At 39.8% G+C, this 22,810-nt stretch overlaps 1 long non-coding RNA gene across 1 annotated transcript; it reads left to right on the forward strand.

Moving 5' to 3' along the window:
* The first annotated feature begins 19,782 nt into the window (after positions 1-19,782).
* Positions 19,783-22,426, forward strand: LOC140643770 (uncharacterized). The gene is made up of 3 exons (XR_012039644.1): positions 19,783-19,799; positions 19,959-20,161; positions 22,266-22,426. It is a non-coding gene; the product is annotated as an uncharacterized lncRNA (long non-coding RNA).
* The last annotated feature ends 384 nt before the right edge of the window (positions 22,427-22,810 follow it).

Genomic DNA, 22,810 nt, shown 5'->3' on the forward strand with positions numbered 1-22,810 from the left:
TTATACTGTTAGACAGCTAAACAAAAATGGTTTAAGTTACAGAAATGCTAATCATTCACAGCTCGTGTCAGCCTTGGTGAGTTTGCATGGGATCTGGCCCATGGTTTGCACCTCATTTTTTTCACACATCATTCTTCTTTTCTAAAATATACTCCTGTTTTCTCCTTTTTATTTTAAAGGCCAGCAGAAATGGAACAAAGACAATTCAGACCAGAGCCAAATAAATAACCTGCACTTGCACTGTTTTCTTTTTTTTTTTGAGAAAACTCAAAACCTCACACCTAAAGGTGCTGACTGTGTCTAAAGTCCCTGAGATTAGAGGTCTTGCCCTTCCATGATGTATGTCAGCTTGCCACTCATGATGAAAAATTTGATTTACACCAGCCGGCTGTTCCTTCACTTGGAACAGAAATGTATCCATTTGGAAATCCAGATTACATTTGGAAATACGAACTGATGTTTTCACAGGAAGAATATTAGTTTTTCTTTTGTTTTGTTTCCCAGTTACGTCATTAATTTCTTGTAAGTCTTAAGTTGATGTGACTACAATGAGCAAGCTTTCCTTCCATTAATTTAAAGCCCATGAAACTAGATAATTCTTTCAGAAGGAAGCCTTTATGCTTTAGGAGATCAGAACGTAATGGCTGACACCACCCCTGGGAAGTCATTAAAGGAGCACAGAGAACACTTTCCTTGTGTGAGAAGAGGCATCAGAGACTCTGGATTGTTTTATTTATTGTAAAACAAACAAGGAATACAGTATGCAGAGCCCAGTATGCCATTACTGGAAGGAATTTTTCACCTAGTGCTTAGAGCAGACTGTCCAGTTTCTTGTGTGGCTCATTCTTTGCCACTTGACATTTAAATATTGTACGATAAAGGGCTTCATTACGTATTAATGCAAGATATAGTCAGAATTTATGACGGTTCTGTAAAGGGCTAACACTCAGACGCTCAAAATCAACAGAAATTAGGTGCCCAGATGCATCTCAAGAATGAGCGCCAAGGTCACTTAAAACTTAATTGAAAGTGATGGGGACTGCAGCCAGCAAGTAACTACAGAGAATGTCTCTCCTGCATTTAAATACAGCTTAAGTCCAAACCCATCTTTACCCAAACACAAACCCTCCCACACATGTCAAACTCGAGGCCTTGGTCGACAAGCCTTAACTTTGACTTATCCAGAAACCTCAGTTTAGCCCTGGTTTGTTTCAGATCACAGACAGTCTGGGTTTACTTCAAACTGCCATTATGTTTCAGTTTCTTAAGCATAAATGTAAATTACCAGTTTTCAAGAGCTGAATTATTGAGGTAAGGCAGTGAAACAACCTTTCTCTAATAATGTGACAAAAGAACATGAGATGTATCAAAAATCAAGAACCCCTTTATACCAGAAATAAAGTTGTGTTAGCGCAAAGTACAGGTAACAAAGCTGAGCCAAATACCTGCCTAGCAAATTGTTAGTAGCAAAGAAAAAGACAAGTAGCAATAAAAGCTGTTCAAAATATGGTGCAAAAGTACTCTCTGCATGGGGTAGATGGGTCACAAACATAGATCTGAAACTACAAATTCCCGTACTTTCACCAGAGTAGAGTGGAGGCAACTGGTATGAAGGGAGGTGGGAAGAGGCGTACACATACCAGATCATGCACAGGATATACATCTGTATGCCAAAACAGATGACTGCTGGAGCAGAAAATAGGTGTGCTGCCTCCAGTCTCTCTCACTTGACCCAAAACTCAAGTCTTGTCAGGCCTTAAGAACTGTGAAAAACAAAACCTAAGCATTGAGCTTGTAGTATAACATTTTTTTTGTGCATGTAGATGAGCACACAGCACGGTGCGTTACCAGAGCTCCCAAACTAATGTTTCCATTGAATTTCAGTAGCACGTAAAGCCTTGGGCTGGCTTTATCTCCAGAGGTTGAATTCCAAGACCTAAAGAAATTATCCAGGGGGAATTCAGCTCAGCTGAGGCACATGACCAATTGTGGTACAGAATGTGCTGTTTCTTTATGTGAGCCAGAGTAACATGCCTTCCTCTCCAGTATCAATTCTGGCCACTTTCTGTGAGTCGTGGAGCTATGCTGAAGTCAGTGGACTTACACCTTTTTGCAGCAGGAGAGATCTGCTTGGCTGGGCAGAAGCTGTTTTTCTTCTAGAGAATATTCTCTGTTCAGCTTCTTTGGAAGCCCTGTGGGAAAATGATAAGACATCAATGTAAACTGCATAATTTTATTATCATCATTATTATTTATATTAAAGCATGTTTGGAAAGCAGAAAATTTCCCCAAAAAGACGCTGCTGTTAAGCAATACATTAGAATAGAAATTCACACAAAAAATCCAGGGATCCATACAAGCCAGATTAATTTGGTTCCTTCTCTCTTTTCATTGTCTGGATACAGTGCGATGCTGGCTTTGCAAAGGCAGTCAAATAAAGTAACCCAGCACTGTAACTTTTTGTTTGTTCAGCTAAGTTTTTGTAAGCATTGCTCCAGAAGAGCATCTGTGATTTGAAGACTATTCTAATTTGTACTTACGCTTGGACATTAAAATAACAGGGTATTAAAATTACAGCAAAAATTGGGTGACTCATTTAGTTCCCACTCAATGTACATAGAATTTTGCATTATAAAAACAGTAGGATGTTAAAAAATGACTAGCACGGATTCTTGGAGAAGCACAGGTGGAACCATCTTCCATCGCACTATGGACTTTCTTCATGATAACACAGCAGAACAATGAACTTACCTTGGTAGCATGTTGCTGTGTGGTTGGGGGAGTTCTGATGAAGCGGTAGCATCCCATTTTTATTTTTTCGATCTGAAGTATTTTGGAACTTTTGGTTGGTTTTGTCATCAGTTAATATATTGCAGTCTTGTGCAAAAGAGAAGTTGCAGTGAAATGTTTGGAGTGTTTCCACAGACCTGCCAAAGAAAAGATCAAATCAGAACTTTCCCAGTGTGGGAGGTCCTGTCCCACTCATTAACCATCAAATAAGACTTGAACAGTGTGTATGTTTTTAAGTTCCATATTTTCCTAGCGAGTTTTTTGCTGGTCTGAGTCATATAATAAAGGTTGTTGTACTGAGTTTGGATTCTCTTGTTGATTCTGTTTAGGAAAGCTATCTGACCTCTCTGTGCCATCTCTGTGATACAGGGAGTACAAAGTAAAGTAGGCAGCAATGCATGTCCAAGTGGGAAGGCTATGGGAGCAGGAAGCATTCATTATTGTGGTGTTATTATTTTTTAAAAAGAAGAATACTTTATCTTCCATCTGCCTTAAATCCATTGTGTGCTCTTAGCCTGTATTTTTAAGCCCATTTACTTGTGGTTATGCTTGTCTTTACATAGAGTAAGCTGGTAAGTGCCATTTTCAGCTTGCATTTCTCATTATTATCAAACTTGTCTGCCTTTTACAGTTAAATCTTCTTTACTGTATGCACAGAAACATGCTTGAAGGAAGGAATGGACTGCTGGTGAGGAAAAGAGCATGTTTTATAACTTGACCTCCTGTGACTTCGAAGTAAAAATGCTTGGACTCAAGGGACGTGTCTGCTGAAAGCTGCCTGGATGACCTTAGCCAAGATATGTGACATATCTGCTCTTCACACTTCAGTCAGTGCAATGGGACTGACAGGACTGTTCTTCTCCCTTCCTGCACTTAAACTGCTGAAGTTTTTTTGGAGTGGAAGGGTCTCTTGCCATGCGTTTCCACAGCAGTGGAGCCCCAGTCCTGCCTGGAAGTGCCACAATACACATGCTTAGTGCAGGGGAGTTGCAAAGATTGATTATTGCTGCAGGATAGTGCTGTTCTTTTTCTCTAACTTACCTTTATGCGTTGCATCTAACCACACCCAGAAAACATAACTTATCTTTAGGCACCAGGTTCTCTTTTCTTGCCTGTAGCAGGGAGATGAAAACTGTCGTCTTCATTGTCAAATGTCTTTATGTTGAGTACCTGAAAATTTTTTTTCAAAAAAATTTCCTTCTGAAGCATCCTCCTGATGGCAATGGACCAAATTTCAGGAGTCAGAAGCAGACAGACTGTGTTCTCCCAAACCTACCCCTAGGCTGCAATGATCTCTGTGAGTAGCATGAATGTTTCAGGTTGGTAAGAGCCTCTCAAATTCTTTTACAATATCCACTAAGGAGCCTTCCCAGATAAACACTATCCATTCAACAGAACTCTTGTTATATGACACGATTGCATCCAAAGATAGAAAGGATTTTTTTGTGTGACCATGGCACGATGCTTTGGCATCAAAACATCCTTTCCTAAACTAAATGGAGGTCGTGCTCTTCTAGTACATATTGTGAGTTTTGTTCAGTACTTTGTGCAATGGCAGGGTGGTGGGCTATTTTGGTTGCCCAGATGCTACCACAGTAAAAATAGATAGTAACAGTCATTTTAAATGGAAATTATTGGAGATTAGTTTGTAAAATCTGACCACAATCTTGCCAAAAAAACACCCCTCAAAATCCAATTTGCTGCTCACAGATCCATGAAGAAGTCATTTGCATTGTAAAACAGGACTTAAAGCACAGCATTAGCGTTTACTGCTGACTTCTAATCATGTTAAGCAAGTGATGTCTTTCAAGACTACCTGTCACTTCTTCAGTCAGCAGGATCAAAGGTACTGCGTATTTTGCTAAAATGCAGTGAATCATTTATTGGAATGGGACTGTATTCTGAAATGGCACATCTTGTGTGGAAAGGGCGTGGGACCCTACTGCTCCAGTCTGTTCTGGCACCAGATTGTCCTGTTACTGGAGCTCAATCCTAATATGCTGTAGGATGACTTGGAAGCCTCCCGACTCATCACCTTTCTCCCATCCCTGGCAGCTGAGTCAAAGCTAGATCCGAACATTGAACTGACGATAAGAGCAACCCCAGAAAATCCTATCCACCTTGCTGCAAACACAAGAGAAGATGGGTAAGTCATGGCTGATAAATAATTGATTCCCTGTTTAGATCAGTTGTGGGGAGGCTGGAGCCAGCCTCTCAATAGCACTGCAATTCAATAACTTGCTCCCTTTTTTTTGTTGAAATCAATGTCTGAGAGTAGAGAACCGAATCAACCGCAGGGACTAGAGGAAAAGCCTGGGAAGTGAACCGAGCCCACCTCCCAGGGTAACACTCCTACAGTTATTTGATGACTTGGCTTTCTTGAACTGCTCTATGAGGAAGAAATAGAAATCCATTTTATTACTTGTCTGCAGAATCCTTATAATCTCATTCTGAACTATTCGTCTTGATGTATCCCAAGGGCCAAGACAGGTAAAATGAGGCCAAAAATCCCCACCAGGCCCATTTGTCCCACACGCGTTTTCATTCCCACACTAAAGAAAGCTCAGTCTATTTCCTGGTGCACATTCTGCTTCTTCTCAGTGTGGCTGAAAATTAAATTAGTCACTGTACTCCACCACAAGTATGTGATCTGGTTACAGTATTGGCTCATGTTTACTTTAGCGAGCAAATCACAGAGACACTCTAATCCTTTAGTGCTTCCATCAACATTTTTCATGTCAGAGAAAAAAATGAATCTACAGACTTTTTTAATGGGTAAATATACATAGTGCACAACATGTGCTGTTCCAAAAGGTTGAGAGCCGTATGACTGATAGATAATACTGTTCTTTTCCTGTTCCAGTTCTGTACTATGAAAAACTAAATAAATGTTTGAAAGAGAAGTATTCCTATTTTTAATGCAGTAGCATGGAGTCACCCCAGTCTTCGTTAAACGTCGCTTTCTGCATGTACCTAAGCTGTCTTTGTCCAGCAAAGTACTTAAACTTGTGTTTGACTTTGACTTCCAAATACTTCAAGTCTACTTCACATCTGAATATTTGCCAAAACTATGGCCCAAATGAATAGGTCTGGGATGATCATCAGAGTTCATCGGAAGGGAACTGTCTTCTCCTTTTTGATTTGCAGAGAACAGCTTGCTAGATGTGGATAAGAGCATCTGTTCCCTTTAAGAATATTGGGCGTTAAAGAAAGAATCCTGATCAAAATCAGAAGAAGAAAATGAAATGTGAATGACTCTAGGGAAAAATAATACAGATCAATCAAACCCTGTTTGCCTCTTAAAGGTATTTAACTATACTTACCTTACAACTCTAAAAGAAATACCACTTTGATATTTGTTTTTCATTTCATAATAAAATAGTGAGGCAATGTAGACATTTTTTTCTGACAAAATTTAGAAATAAGAAATTTAGTAAAAGCTCCTGCCATTTTTGCAGACTTTTGTATACATAATATATCATTTTTCTTTCTCAGGATCTTGTGCTGAAAATTTCTAGACAATGGCTTTTGTTTTGCAAATACAGAGGAAAGCATTTGCTATGCGCTGATGGGAATTTCTGCCTTTTCTTCTATTTTCTTTCTGTAACGTGTGTGTCTGCTGATGAAGAGCAAAGTGAAATCTGTTTTTGCTACAGTGCACACTCACAATTAGAGAGTAGAGCATGTTCCGGGAAACTGAAGAATCAATGCAGTCTATAGAGCAGACTGCCCTCAAAAAACTCTGAAGCTGTGCCACAAATATCAAATTGAAATTCATCCCATTTAATTTAATTTAGATGAAATATTGTCTTCCCAAGGCCATGCAGCATTTTTATCGCTACACATTCTTCCCTTTCTTCTGTCCTTTTGGCCATTTGAAATTGTTAAGAAAGAGCCAAAGATGCCTACAGTCCTTGATTCCTTTATCTTTCCTCAAAGTCATCAAATGAGCTTAAAAATGGAGGGAGTAATAGCTGGCTAAGTGTGACTTGTGTATATGGTTTGTGTTCAGCAGTAATGATGCCATTCTCCGCAGCAAAGGCCTGCCAGCCTTACTAATGCTGTAATTGGTTTAATTCTATAGGAAGCCAAATTATCCTCAGGAGCACTTTGAAGGAATCTCTTTGCTCTGAGCTGAGAGTCAAATCTGGGACCATATGGCTCCTCAGGGGAAGAAAGCTAGCAGGAATTGTCAGTAAAACCAAAATAACACCTCTTCCATGTTGTGTTTCTGGAGTGGTTTCTTTATACCTGTATCCACTGGGAGAGAGGAGATTTATTATAAAACAGGCAGTCTTCCCTGGCCGCACAGGGAGAGCACTGTAGCACCCCAGAATAAGGTAGACACTTATCACAGAATCGTATAGGTTGGAAAAGACCTTTAAGATCATCGAGTCCAACCATAAACCTAAAACAACCAAGTCCACCACTACACCATGTCCCTAAGATGGTGTATATAATATAATAAATATATATAACATTATATAAATATGTTATAAATATCTAACATTATATAATAAATATTCTCCTACAGGAGCAGGCTGAGCTGGGATAGCTTGTGAAGGCCACCACCAAAGCCTAAGCTGGATTTTTGGGTACCTCTGCAGGAGGTATTTGCTTAATCAGAACTCAATACGACGATGTGTATGCTATACGCAGCTGATGGCCAGTTGAAGACAGCTGGTGGCAATATGTTTGCAGAACCCAATAACATCCCTCTAGTGGGCCAGATGCTGCTGTCAGGATCTCTCTTGTGAGGTCCATGGAATGAGCTTTGTTGATGCTTGTGTGATTGCTGCTGGATCTGGGCCCACGGAAGGCATACTGGATGTAGTTGGCGAAGGGGCTGGTTGGAGATTTTCTCATGAAATGGGTTTCCGTTGGAAAATGTCAGCTTCTCAAAACCCAAACTTTTCGTGGGAACATATGTACCACACGCAACAAAAATGATATTCCTGGTCACAGTGGGAGAAAGGGGAAATAAAGAAAAACACAGAAAGGAGGGAAAAAAATTCTTCAGTATCCCAGAACTAGAAGTATGAGTGCTAATGATATTTACATGAGATGCTGAAGTCCTGCTCCAGTAGTTATTTCAATGCAAAGAGAAATAACTGATAGGGTGCTGTGGTATTAGAGTATTTCACAGATGCGAGATGAGCCTCTAGTCCTTGATCAAACTAGGAAAACAAATTTTCTGTTGATTATATTAATGTTTCTGTATCATCGTCTCCTCATTGCGCATTTTTTTTCACAAGCATATCAAACTGCTCTCTTCACCTCTTTCTGTGCAGGCTTAGCCAGGCATGAAGTGGTAATAGTAGTGCTGGTATGTATTTTTCGAGCTTAATTAATGGTCATAACAAACTTCAAAATTCTTGACAAGATTGTTTTAGTGCAAGTAAATATTATTGTCTTGTTCAGACTAGAGCCTGAAATGCAAGGGAAGTTTGCTAGAGGCATATCATGCCGTTGCCCGTTAATAGCAAAGTCATTGCAGACATGAGTTTTAGCACATAATGTTGTCATGAAGGTGGAACATGATACCACTGAGCACTTTGTCAGTGATTTCAGAGACTACTTTTAAGAGTAGAAAACCCCCTCTGTTCTAGCTCATCCGCTTCATGCGCCTGTTAGTGAAAGTTGACTCATCTGCTTATTTAGGACCAGGGAGAAGAATTAGCACATTAGAGACACAGGAAGAAAAATAGCGGGGTAACGTGTGCTGTCACCTACAGCACTTTGACTTTCTTGTGAAATCCTAGCTCTCAAGCCTGTATATGGTTTGAACAAGTTTGAATTGCATATGACAAAACCCCACTTTGGATTTTCCAAATAGCCTAAGGATGTGAAGTGGTTTATTTACACTGGCTTCCATGAATTAACTGGATGTTTAATGCCCAGGGCCACAAAGGTATGTAGGAACCTAATTCCTATCTAGGCGTTTAACTCCTAAAATCAGTAGAGGTCACATCTTTAAATACTTGCAGGTTTGGGCTTAACTTCCTTAGCCTTGATTAATCCCTACGTAAAATATTAAGTGACTTGGTTACAACACACGCAATGTGGAATAGGAATGAAAAGAACACGGGTATATTACAAAAATATCCAGATGTAATCACCTGCAGCCATTACTATCATAGGACAACAAAGCTTAAATTGCCTGAAACAAGGGCTCCCCTTAGCGAGGTGAGGATGCCCATGTCAGCTGCATATCTAGGAGACAGAATGAGCAATTTCAGAAGGTATTTAAAAGTTACTAGATATTGTAAACACCAAAACCAAACTGTTTTGAGGAATACTCATAGCTCAAAAAAGGCCATCTGGTGGCAGAGCTCCCCAGGGTTTTAAAAATAGCACGCCTCGTTCACAGACACAGTTCCTTACGTATTCACATGCTGATTAACCATCTGATTTGTTACGCATTTAATTCTGACAGCTGCTTTGCAAAATTTAAGTGTGTACGTTAAGCACTCATAAAAACACTTATGGACATTATTGTACATCGCACACTGTATGCGCCAGGCAAAAAAATTAACATAACAGGATTGTTATTGTCTCCAAGCAAAAAGTATTATTAGCACAACTGGAACATCTCCAATTTTCTAGCCAATCATGCCCAGTTCCCACTGCTAATAGGATCTTGCTCATTTTAGAATCCAGAAGCAAGACATATCACCATGACGAGAGCATACACATAGGTCTAAATGCTGAGAGAATGGCTTAGCTATATAAATGCCAGATATCAAATCCTTACCATCCCAGCAGGATTTGCCAGGAAGTCTTTATCGTTCTTGGGTAGATATAACAGAATAACAGCACTAACCAAGACTATCTTGATGACGTTGTCCTCTTCAATATGTGTTTTTGTGAAATCTTGGAGCACTATTAGCAAGATTTAATCAATTCTTTCTTCTAAAGTATGGGCTTACTTTCACATAGCCCATTGGAGTAGTACATGAGGGGTTCATAAACTACAGACTGGCTTTGCATCTGGCTTTGTAACATCATTGAGGTCTGCTCTTGCTTTCTTGACCTCTTGTAGGATCTGGCAGTGAGGGAGAACATCCATTAATGGCAGTCAGTACAGCCGCACAGTTGTCATAACGTTTCTGAGCAGCTTGGCTTCATGCATCTTGTATGTGTTTGTGCCCGAGAATCCTGCTAGAAGACTTCAGAGTGCAGCATTTCTCGCTTGGAAATTCCCCCAAATCTACAAGTCTGACATCACTGAAAAGCACGGTCTACCCCACTTTTCATTCCTCACAGCCAGTGGCCACTTGGGCATAGGGTGAAATGTCCTTTAGTTCAGTGCATACCCATGAGGATATTTCAGTGCATGAGCCCCTCAACGAGTTTTGTCCGCGGCTGAAGAATCAGTCTCAAAAAGCCTTTCCTCTTCAGTCAAAGACAGCAAGGTCAGAACAGGGTTTATTGCAATCTTTCAGAAAACAGAAGGCAAAAAGTCATGCTGGAGATGATAGTTAACACCACTGCTTGCATTGCAGTCACAAGTGATTAGTTTGTTGTAATGTCTTGGTCCACACTACATTGTTCATAGCTTTTCATTGTCACGAGCTGTCATAAACTGGTAGTATATATTACAGGAAGATATATTAATGGGATAAACATTTTCAGTGGGACTTTGAGCAAGTTACGGGTAGAAATTCAGAGGGAGAGGATCAATACTACTTTTAACAAAGAGCTTTTTTATATTATTGGTCTGCTTTTCCTTCTTTCCCTCCTTCTCTTCTGCTGTCTGTCTCAGCAGAAGTTTAGTTCTAATTTGTACTGGACAGTAAACCTATGCTGAAGGATGATATGGAGAGTTCTATTACATAGCACAGCAATAACCACAATCAAGGCATTGCTGTCTCCAAATGCAGACTGAAAATAATATCAATGGCCAGCACACCAATATCCTTCCTTCTCTTGAAGCCCTTTACAGCCTCCAAAAAGGCTGCATGATTTTCTTCTTTAGCAGCCTCTAGATTTCTTTGATTTCTTAACCCCTTGTTTTTTGCTGAGTGCTGTCATGAGGAATTTTGTCACAGGGTTCTCTTCCTTACTTTTTGCCATGATCTAGCAGTAAACAAGTCATACCATCAAATGTGCAAATGCTTTAGATATTAATTCATTTTGCATTGTTCCTGAAAGTCACCTAAAATATCAGCGAGGAACACAGTGGTCAGCAGGTTATGGTTAGCTAAAAGGAATTCCAGGAGAGCATTTTGAAGGTGCTAGTCTTGGGAATATTGGACTCTCTCTCATTTTCCCCAACTTAATCACACAGTAGAAAATCACATGTCAATCAGCAAACAATATAGTTGGCAGTTCCTCGCTAGTGCAGTTACAATACACTGGGAGGATAATAAAATCTGGTTAATAAAATACAGTTCAGAGATGAGCGTAATTAGAATTCAAAAGACAAAATTCTCCACTCTTACTGTTATTTATAAAGAGCCAAACTGTAAGACTGTGTTTCAATTATCCCTCAGTGCCGATGAGATAGGAAATAAATGAGACTTTATCTTAGCAATGCAGAATAACAGCATCATCCATCCCACTGAAATTACTGCTGCAAAAGATGAGCGAGACACTGAACGATGCACAGCCTCATGTAGGAGACTCTGGCAGGGGAGCTAACCTGGATTTGGGGAAACAGCAGGGTGAGGTGTTCCTGGCCATTCCTCTAACTACTACATCTCTCTAGGATGTTTTGGCTCTCATTCTCCCAGATTTAGCTGGGTTGAGGGCAGTAAGGTGAGAAGTTCTGCTTTATCCAGGTTAAAAATATCAATCTCGACCTGGTCAATGAAACAGCATCAGTATGTTCATTCTAGGGAACACAGTAGAGCTCAAGATACGTACCTAATTCGCTAGTCCTAAATACGTTTTTTTATTCTAAGCCTAGAAATAGTCTATATTAATATGAAACCTAGCAATAATTTTCTTTCCACCTGTGGCTGAGTCTAAGTGACTAACACTTAGCAGGCTGTTGAACAAAGGAAACCAAAACCATCCTTAGAGTAGCCTGAAGTTTTGCCCCCTTCCTTCACTTCAAATCCAGTACTCAGTTTTGTTTTCCCTTTTATTTTGTTGTTTCCCCAGGCTGCAAGTTAAAGCTCTGAGTCATGCACTCACAGAATTTCAATCAGACCTGGGACAGGAGGGATTTGGGAATTCAGTTCGTAAGGTAGCAGATGCTTTCAGCTAAAGGTCTGGGCAAGCTGGAACAGATGCCAGTTTGTTCACAGAGCTGATAGCGTGCTGGCACAAAGCTAGCATTAGGCAAATGTTCCCACCTTCACAGACAGTCATACTAAGTAAAAGCTCATCCTACTGAAGTCTGTGGGAATTTTGCCATGGACTTCTGTGAAGTCATGTTTCTTCTCCATGGCACTCTGGTGCTTAATCATGGGCCCTCTTCTGCATAAAGAGTTGAATCAATCCATTAGCTTTCTATAGACTTTTTATTTAATATAGCAAATGCAGCCAAATATCTATGATGATTTTGCAATGGTAATTGCATAAACTGCTCCTCTGTGGCTTAGGAGGAGTCTGCCAAAATATCGTTATTGTTAATTAATCAAGTCTATTTTGAGCCAACTTCTGCTCCCACTAAAATCAATTGCATACATTTCAATGAATTCAGGTTCTTTATAATTTGGCCTTCTTTACTGCTAAACTCTATATTTCTTTTGTTTCATTAAGCAAGGTTGCCTTTCCAACAATTCCTAAGATTTCTGCTATATTTCAGCAAGTTTCGTCAGATCAGCTGCAAAAGTCTGAGCCTAAGTTCAATAAAGCAGGATTAGGTTACTTTTGCATATCAGATCTAAGGGGTTTCCATAATGTACCAGCCAGAATACAGTTTTTTTCACCCATTATGAACTTGCTAAGGAAAGATGCATTAAAACGAGTGGAATATGCTGTACATTTGGGCACCACTCAGAGTTAGGTCTGTTCCTGAATTTGGATGGGCTTTGAGGTATAAATACCAATGCTTTACTCCTTGGAGGCCTTTGAGCTATTACTGACTGTTTTGGTCAAATGTTTTCAGTGTCACTACTGAAGAATTTTATTTAAGTCTTGTGAGTGCCACATTGTACCTCGTTTGTTGACAATCAGAGCATTTGAGACCTCAAAATTCTGCCAACAGCTCTTCTTCACACGTATTAGAACAGTACAAGCAGAAAAAGATATGAGGAAATAATAGATTTTTTATTTTTTTTTTTCCATTACAAACATTAAACACCCTAGTTTAGGATACAGGTGTTACGAGGATATTAGAAAATCTAGGAGGAGACTGCATTTTGTGTTTCTGAGCTCTTTGCTGGCATGAGGTGGCGTCTGGTCAGGCCATGCATAAGCTCTCACAGCAGCTGATCACAAACAGACCCAAGAAAAGCTGGGCAAATCCTGTTTCTAGGTACAAATATGTTAAAATTGAAACCCAGAGGAATTAGTTTCCCACCCTTTGTGTGCTGTCTTCTCCAGGTAGAATTCACCCTTGATGCAGACAGACTATGCAGCAGTAAAGGCAAGTCCAAGGACTTACTTCGAAGAGTAAAGCGCAGAGCACTTCTGCTGGTCTTTAGTATGGTGATGAATTTAACGTAGAGCAAGTAAGCAGGACCTTACAAACTGCCGTGAGCAGTACGTCAGTACACTGCCCAAACCTGCAACGGCAAGCATGTATACCACGGGGGAAGGTGTGAGGAGCAGCAGTGGTCAGTTATGGAAATCCTGTTACTGGGGGAAAATAAGTCTTTTCCTAAGCTCTTGAGGTTTGAACTTCAATTGATTATTTGTTTTGTTTATTAAAAAAACCAAAAAAACCAACAAACCCTCATGATTACCATACAGAATGTTTATTTCTCAAAATGCCTGCTGCTTTTCCCTTAATCTCCCTAAATGGCCTTGGTGATCTTTTGTGATGAGGCATAAAATTATCCTCTGAAGTCCCTCAATGGGTTGTGAATATTTTTTTCTCCTTCCTAGACTAGAAATAGCTAGTGCATTCTTATAATTCTCTTACATGTTGCTTCTTAGATGGCTTACTTGATTATTCATCTGTTGGAGCTATAGCATTGTATAAAGGGGGCCATTTCCATTTGTGTGCTTTCCTCCTATGTGAGACTACAGGAAAGGGAATGGTAGAAAATTCTCAGCTGTGTTTGGATGGCACTCACTCCTCAACAGTTTTTTGTACAGACTGACGTTCACTGTCCTCTTCCACATTTACTGCTAAGTCACCCAGTTAAATGGTTTAAGCCATCCAACCTAGTTTTATTTTAGTTTTTAATACTGGCTATCCATTTTCAGCTTTTTGTGTTCTTTTACTTCCCTTAAATCTGCTAATAACTTTTTACCTTTTCCTACAAACAATAGTGATGAAGTTTCCAAGAGCAGCCAACATCTTTAGTAGCCAGCTGGGGGAGATCATGCATCCTCCCACTAAAGAAAGCATAGGAAGCAGGCTGCAGGTTCATGTTTTAATCAAAGATGGATGAGAGCACCTTGTCTTAACCCACCATCGCTTGGTTCATAGAAAGGAGGCACTGGCATTTGCAAGATACTTATTTCATTTATCGGAGCTAGAGAAATTGGGTTTATTTGCACTTCGGACTTACTCTGACCTCGCTAAAAATAAAATATTCTGCTGTGCAAAGTCAGTTTAAAAGAAGCACCTAATTTTTGGTGATGTATAGGAGGATCCCACTGGCGGTTTTAGTTGCAGTCAAGCTAGATGTGAAACCCTGCACTTGGCTGGAATTAAGAACAAGGTGTAATATATTTTTCAAAAGCGGAGCTCAAAGGGTGGTGGAAGGAGACTTGGTCAGACCTAATGAAAATAGTCGGGAAGCTTTTCATTGACTACCATATGCTGAGAATCAAACACTATGTCTTAGAAATGATTATTGACTGTACCAGATCTGCTTCTAAAACCCTGCAGTGATGATTGTTTAGAGCTCTACAGTAAGTGGAGCATTACTATTGCAATTATTATGGTAGTTATGCAGTTATTTTCATTATAGTATAATCCAGAGACACCAAATTAAGTCAGGGTCTTTTGCTAGATATTATAAGAAAAACACAGGAATCCTGCCTAGTTTGTATCTAAAAGGGCTTTTCAGTCTTGGCAATGCACATTATCACTATGGCACAGATGTCTAAAGGAAGGTGAGTAGAAGATGGCTATTTACAAAGCTTTCTCTAAGATGCGGTCTCAGTAAGCCTGCGTTTTACAGTATTTGTTTATTCCAAGTACTTTAAACCTTGCACACTGGTTAAATTTAAGAACAGTAATTGTCTTGGGTCCACTGGTTCTTTGCCTGCAGAAATAAGGACTTATAGGATATATGAGCATACGAGTAGCTGACAGCTATCACATGCTTTGGTAGAAGTGCGTTAAGGGTGCAACGGTTCTCATCTCTCCATCCTACTGCTGTCCTGGAGCCTGGCAACGTTGCATCAGACAGCAGCATTCTCAGATGGGACAGAGGGGTTACTTTTCTGTAACAGATGGAAAAATTAGGGGGTTTTTTTGAAAACCAAGAATATTAACCCTCTATGGACAAGGCAGGAGATCTGAGGACTAAAAGATATTAATAAATGTAAAGGATGTTGATATGGGAAGATACTTCACTTCATGTTGATGGAGGAAACAGGCTGTGGTTTAGTACACTGACACTGATTTATTCCTTACCTCATTTCACTGGCACGTGTATAATTACACAAATTGCCCTTGCAGGCAGAGAAGAGATTTCTCACTGTCAGGGCTGAACAGATTGGGTCAATCACTGTCAATGAAATTGTTTCATTAATGTAATGATGTGAGAATTTTTCACAACCTACTGCTAACTCAATAGCTACAAGTTAGGACCAGGAGTGCTGTTAAGTGGGTAGTCTGTGCTTCCCTTACATGATTCTGTCACCCTCTAGTGACTGAAATCTTTGAGATGGTGTAGACTAACAGCTCAGTCTTTTACTGTAGGCATAAAGCCTTGTTCTTTAAATTAAAAGATCCAAGGTTAAATCCCTGCTATAAAAAAAGCCTGCTGCACAGAGACATAGGAAAAGTTACATGTATTAAAAGAATAGCAGACCTCTTCCAGCGTAAGTAAATAATGTGGTTGTCAGGTGCCTTGTATTCACAGTTCCCAAGGGATTCAAGTGTCCTATTGCTCAAATTACCTGGAATTGAACAGGGAAATCTATCACGGGGAAAAAAATTCTGCATTGGTAGATGGACATGTTGCTTTAACATGTCCTTGGTGTGCTTTTCTGAGCCCCCTGCATACATAACAAGCACAAATCATTTAAGCACCATGTTCTTCCTTTGTCCAGTTGTATAACATGGAAAAGGCTACACACCTTGAGCACTGAGCGAGCTGCTTGTGGGGAACAAGTGGGTCTATGTAACTTCCTTACCTCTTTCCAAATGACCATGTACAGGCTTTGATTTTTAGGAACGTAGCTGCTTTTAAATTATATATTCATAACCCATTCCTTGAATAAATCATCCCTGGCAATTGGCTGGTCACAGCCCATTTACTGCAGCCATTGCATTAAGGCCTTGCTATTCATATCACATGCTTCAGCTCAGAGATCTTCATGGATTGTTTCTGTTGCCTGGATGACCCATGTCCTCATGATGATATTAGCACAATGTAGAAATACATTCTATATTTAACACTCTCTCTTTTTCCTTTTTACTTTCTTTCTTGGCAAAACACTTTTGTGCAAATATGTTTGGAAAGCAAATAAAAGCTACTACCAGTGCCATCCAGCATACCGGCATTTTTCTCTGTCAGTTGTTGCTAATGTATTAATTTTCTTTAGCATTCACGTTGCACACACTACTAGCCTTCCAAAAGCAGCGCACACTTAGCTACCACAGATTGAGACAGGGGTGGTAGGCATACGCAGGGAAAAAAAACACTAAAACTAATAAGGCAAATAGAGTAGGGGATGCATTTGGAACCTGGGGGCACACACTTGCAAAAGAGAGGGGTCATCAGAGGTGTTTAATGCCTTGAGATGAACAGGAATTAGGCACCTCATATGCCAAGGTGCTCTTCAAAATCCCTGATCTATCTCTTTAAAAGCCTCCATCTCTCTGTTGCCAGTTAAGTGTCTAAACATAAAACAGACTTAAATGGACATAAAACGGACTTTAAGCACACAGTGCACCTGCTTGATCCCCTTGGCTGTTTTTGAATGCTGCTCCTCCTTGGGAAGGAGATGTGGTTTCCACTCTATATCTCCTGCCTGTCATCCCCTCCCCTTGGAGAGAAAATGCTCTTCCCACAGCAGTGCCACTCCAGCTATTTGGTGCCTCCACCATGAAGTAGATCGGAATATTTAAAACAGAGCTGTTTGCAAAATCAGGTTTGAAGCGTGGCTGTACAATCAGATGAATCAACACAACTGAAAGTGTGTTATGGAAATGGCAATAACTGTGAAATGGGGAACAGGGGAATCTCTGAAAATATATTTGCCACAGAAGGAAAAGAAACGTGCAACCAGAGGGCTACAGTCTTAGAGGTGCTTTGCACCCATCAAGTTGAGCTTTTTTGAAATAAACGTCTTCTTATATTTATAAAGCACCTTTCATCCAGAGAACAGAAAATGCAAGGAATTACGATTAAATCTTATATTGCAATGCCAAGGCATTCCTAGATTGTACTGAATTACTTTCACATTTCAGTAATTTATTGAAGAAGTTAATTCTTGAGGATTTTACTGTCAAGCAGCCAACAGGACTCATAATTAATCTACGGTTCCCTTGATGCCAAAACAGCCAGGGGAATGGGGGTGTTACGTATACTTTTCCTCTTGGTTTACGGTAAATAATGTAGCTCACATCCTTGTAAGCACTTAGACAGATCTGGCCAACTAATGTAATATTCTGGAAAGCCAACAAGGAAAGGTCTGACTACAACGGTGCCACAGCTTTGCTCTATCAGAAAAGAGAGCATGAAATTGTTAAAAAACCCTACCAATCACAAAAATAGAAACAGTGAAGTTTGCCCATGGTCTCTTGGCTCCGGTGAGCGTCCTATGATGCCAAAGACTTGTCATCAGAACCACCAACAGAACATGGGAAGAGCACGCTGCTCCACTGCTCTTGCTGCTGCTCAGACTCCCGCTGTTTGTGTCACTAACTTCTCCTGGGAATTTCTACAGATAAGAAATGCCTTCATGCTGCTGACACAGAGCTCGTGAAAGGAAAATAAAATACCTATTGGTGATATCAAGAGTAGATTTCCTCCACATGAGAAATTACATGCTAGTGGGTGTTCTCTTTAAGAATCACAACTGAATATGGTTAAATCATTCAAAAATGGATTAGTAAATATTTTCGGTTCTCTGCTGTTCATGGAGTCACGGGAACCAGTGCCTGAAAGTGCTGGGACAACTGCTAGATCGTTTATTTTCCTTGTTCCCTTTATGCTTTGCTTTTTGTGAGAATATTTGCACAACCCCCAGCTGAAGTGGACTTTGACACCAAAGTTTATTTTTCCAGTTTCGTCGTTTGTCACTGATGGCTTGATTTAGTTCTTATTCTACAACAGCATAATTATCAAAACTCCACTGCAGTCAATGAATTTACATCAATGCAAGGCCGGTAGAACTGAGCTTAGAACTGTATTTTAAGGACCTCACACAGCAGTTGCTGAAGTCAATGGGAAAAGATGTTTGTTAGCTTTGGCATGTTTCAGGTCAGACTCGACAAAAGCAAATTAGGCCTGCCTAGAAGGGGGGTTGGAGGTGGCTAGAGAAGCAATATGCTGCAGTCTGAGGCAGAACAAAATGGGAAATTAGATAAGAACGGATGAGCGACCTTTGTTTGAAGGAGTAGGGAAAAAAGAGTTGACTTATTTTTCTGTCTATCTGAATGTACTCTGTCTCTCCATGCAGCTCTTCCACTTCTTATATTAAAACCTTTTAAGATACCGTGCAATGAAGAGGGCCTGGTTCTCATGCTGACAGAATTAAAGAACCGTAAAGTCCATTTATGTTTACTTAAACCTCTTCCTACTAAAAAGACTTTGGTGTAACACAAATAACTCTTCAATAGCTCTTTCTTCTGCTCTTTCAAATAAAGGTCTATTCCATTCTTTCATCTCATACAATCCCCGACAGCAGACTCTTAACTCTATTTCATTCAAAGCTCTTCTGCTCAGGGGCTTGAGAGAAACAGAGTGCGAGGAACTTTGAGAACAGTTTACAACTTAGATATATTAATAGGTCACGCTGTGATGTAGATTGTGAAATATTAGAGACTAAAATAGCTCCTATGATTATCTTTTCTGATGCCTTGAAGTTACTTTGCCATAAACATATGCCTTCTCAAATACTATTGGAATACATTACTGCCGGCTCTCTCTTACTGTCTGTAAAGTTTGCATTTTTTGCAGAGAGAAGAGCTTCCATTTTTTTTCCTTTGCAACTGGAAGAATTTCTCAACATCGCTTAATTTAAGTCTGTAGATAAATGATTCGATTTTCAAGTTCAGTCTTCCTCCATTTAGCCGTGACTCTTAAATGATGACAGAAATCTCTTAGACTCATGCCAAAGTGCAGAGGTAGAAGAATGAAGTGAGATAACCAACTAGTTTTGAACCTCCTAATGGATTTCTCAAGCCTTCATATTCATCTAGTTGACGATTTCTTCTAAATAACAAGAAAAATTTCCCTGCCAGTTTTCTCTATGAGGCAGTGCATTTTCCAGACACTGCAGTTCCCAAAGATCAACAGGAATAACCGCAAATTAATTGGTTCTGTTATTGTTCTTGAAATGGGCTTCCTACATCTTTCTAGAATAGGACAAGCTGTAGGATGTCTCAGAGAAGATGATTAAAGCATCTTCATATGTTTACATTTAGACTTGCCAAATAATTTGTAGAAGGGAAGAAATGTTGCATATGCCCTGGGAGGCATGGAACAGTTAATTTACATATTCTTAAAGAGCTGTATAGAGATACAGATGGAAATGGTTAAGTGAGTTACATCAATCGTTTTCCCCACATTTACAGATACTGTTAACAACATATAGAAAAAAGAGGGTGCAACTCCTGCTACCGCAGGCTGTCCAGAAGACCGGGCAATGTAATGGGAATGTGCGTTAACTTCTCTCTTCTTCTGTCTTGTCTCTTTTAGATGGCAGTCTCACCAGAGCAAGGTCCTTCTTGTTTGTTTTTAAAATATCTAATGCAGAGACAGTACATCTCAAATAACGGTGTATTGCAAATCTCTATTGGTCACCGTCCTGTCAAGACTGGCTCTCTCTCTGCAAGATGTCTTTCTGTACTTCATCTCATACTGCAAGATGACCATAGCCTCTCTGGCCACGCTCTGGAAGGGTGAGTACTGCTTATTTTACAACTGCATGCTTGTGGGACCATGTAACCCCTATGAAGACAGCAAAATAAGGTGGCAAGCTTTGTACGAGGCTTTGAATATTTAGCACCAAAAGGCAGCTTACCTGGATTTAACTAGAACAACATATATTGTAATAAGGGACAGTTAACCTGGATACAATGCGTCCCATCTGTATCCCACTCTAATTACAGCAGATGTCTCTTTGCCTCCAAAGAAAACCTCTTTGCGTGCTCTTAGGGTGACAGCGTTTGTTCTGTGAAAGCTCGGAGGATATGACTCATTTGGTCTCTACAGCTCGTGGCTCTGCAGTTTATTAGAATCTAACCCTCCCAGGTCACACTTCTAATCTAGCACAGCCAGCTGTTCACAGCGTGGTATTAGCTGATCAATACTGAGTGACCCAGGAAAGCTGTGGGCATTCAGTACTTTACACAGTGGTTGGAAGCGTCTGCTGGTCCCATACGAACCGTTGCGAAAGCTCTTTCTATAAATAATGTAGGCAAGCATTTTTACGTCTCATTGTTAGCAGCCCCAAAATAAATGAACAGTTCCATCTGGATTTTAGCATCTTCTCATACAATCAGAAGAGCTGGGAGGTCCCAAAGTACTCCAGAGGATCCTGAGGAACAACGCACTGCAGAAATTAAAATGTGGCACTGGGGGGGAAGTTGAATTTCCTTCCTGCTTTGCTGCAGAAGGCCTGCGGTTGCACACAGGTTTTTGAGCAATTTCCCCGCCATCAGAAAGCTACCTGTTTCACAACTCAGCCATCATTTCTGTTATTGGTGGGTGATAATCCCTTCTTAAGCTTGCAGTTTCATTGACGTCTTACACTGCCCCATGTTTACTAGACTATAACAAATCAACACTGATGTATGTACTTGTTCTCAAGTTTGTAAGAGGAATTCATTGCGGGGTCAAGGCATGCATTACGACTATTTTTAAATGAGATTAAAATGTGATGTTTAGATCAATGTTTTTCAGTAAATGAAATCAAACTTGTTATTTTTCTTTGCATTCTGTATGAATGAGTGTATGTGTAGCTTGTCATTAAGTAAATTACCAACAAAAGAGGTTTTTTACACTTACAATTTAAACTGACCGCTAATGTAGAACTAGTTACAGTTGCCTCACTGATTTGCTTTAACTTCAAAGGAGAAGTCTGCATACACACACCAACGGAGGACAATTACTCAAATGCAATCACAAATCCTAAGAATAAAACAAAAGCTCATCTGAGTGCAAGCAGCAATTAAATGGAAGAGAATATCATTACATTTTTCAGAAATATTAACAAACTTCTGTTAAAGGTCAAATCATTTACTAAAGACTTCTTATATGATTCAATTTGAAAGAATTTCAGTGTTCGCTTTATGACCTTTGCTTTCAACCTTTCACCGAGTGCAAATAATTGCACGAGGCTGAACAATTTACATCTGCTTTCAGATACACTTACTTTCCAGTTACTAAGAAACAGTGCAGCACTGTATGAAACCAAACAGTATTGTTGGCATTTCAAAACATATTTTTATTTAACTAACTATATTATTTGGTAAAGCATCTTTTTACTGGAAACTAAGTGTATAACTTATTCACATATGCCAGATTGATAGTGAGGACTGGAAATTCACACAGGGGTATTGTAAAGATGCTACGACAGGAGCTAAAAACTTTCTGAATACTTTCCATGAGCGTAGTCAGGGATAGAAGAGCTGTCTTTATTACAAGTGGAGATTGGAACTACTCATGTGAGTAGGATAGGCTAAGAAATAGCTCATTTTTACTCGGTGAACACCACTGGTCTGACACCATCACCCCGGCTCTGCCCCGTGACACGCGGTAGATACACTTTAGGCGTAAACTTGGTAAAACATGCAAGTATCTGCCAGTTTTGACTTCAGTTTGAATGCGGCTGGAGGAATTGTATGATCTGCTGTCTCAAATTATTGAAGCAAAAGTTTGGAAAGCACAGAAGAAAATACTAGTTGGTTTCCTATAGTATCTCAAGTTTTCTTGCTAGGGAATCAGAATCAAATTGAATGCCAGTCATTAACAAAACCTGTACTCTTTTATCTGATGCTGCAGGCAAGACCATTATATCCAACTAATTAGCTGAAAGAAGACGAGGCCAACAAACTTTCTTAAGAAGCTGGCACTGATGTTGCAAACTAGCTCAACAGACTTAGCAAAACAAGACGACATCCAGCTATCCTTTTCAATAATCTTTGTGTTACTGGAAGCTCTTTTGCTAGCACAATAAACAAGAGCAGCAGTGCCTCTTCCTACTCAGATAATGGATACAAATTTAAAAAATCATTTCACGGTGGATGAACAGCCAACTTATTTGTAGCTGTGCTATCATAAAGACGTTGTAAGCTGTGAATTGAAATGGGGAGAGAAACAAATGAAAGTTTGGGCAGCTTGTGCTTCTGTATTTGTTGCTTCTTCCATAGTTTTTGCATGAATTTGGGAGCACCCTGCAATGAATGTGCAGATTTCTGTTTCAGTGGCCAATAAATTTTTACCTCAATAAAGGGCAAAGTTAATGCAGTGTGTTTCAGGTTGGTTTCTGACAGGCTTAACCTTTCGGGGGTATAATTCTGTCAGCCTCTCTCTTCATCCACCTCTCT

This window comes from Ciconia boyciana, chromosome 25 (genome assembly GCF_034638445.1).
Source record: "Ciconia boyciana chromosome 25, ASM3463844v1, whole genome shotgun sequence".
Classification (NCBI taxonomy): domain Eukaryota; kingdom Metazoa; phylum Chordata; class Aves; order Ciconiiformes; family Ciconiidae; genus Ciconia; species Ciconia boyciana.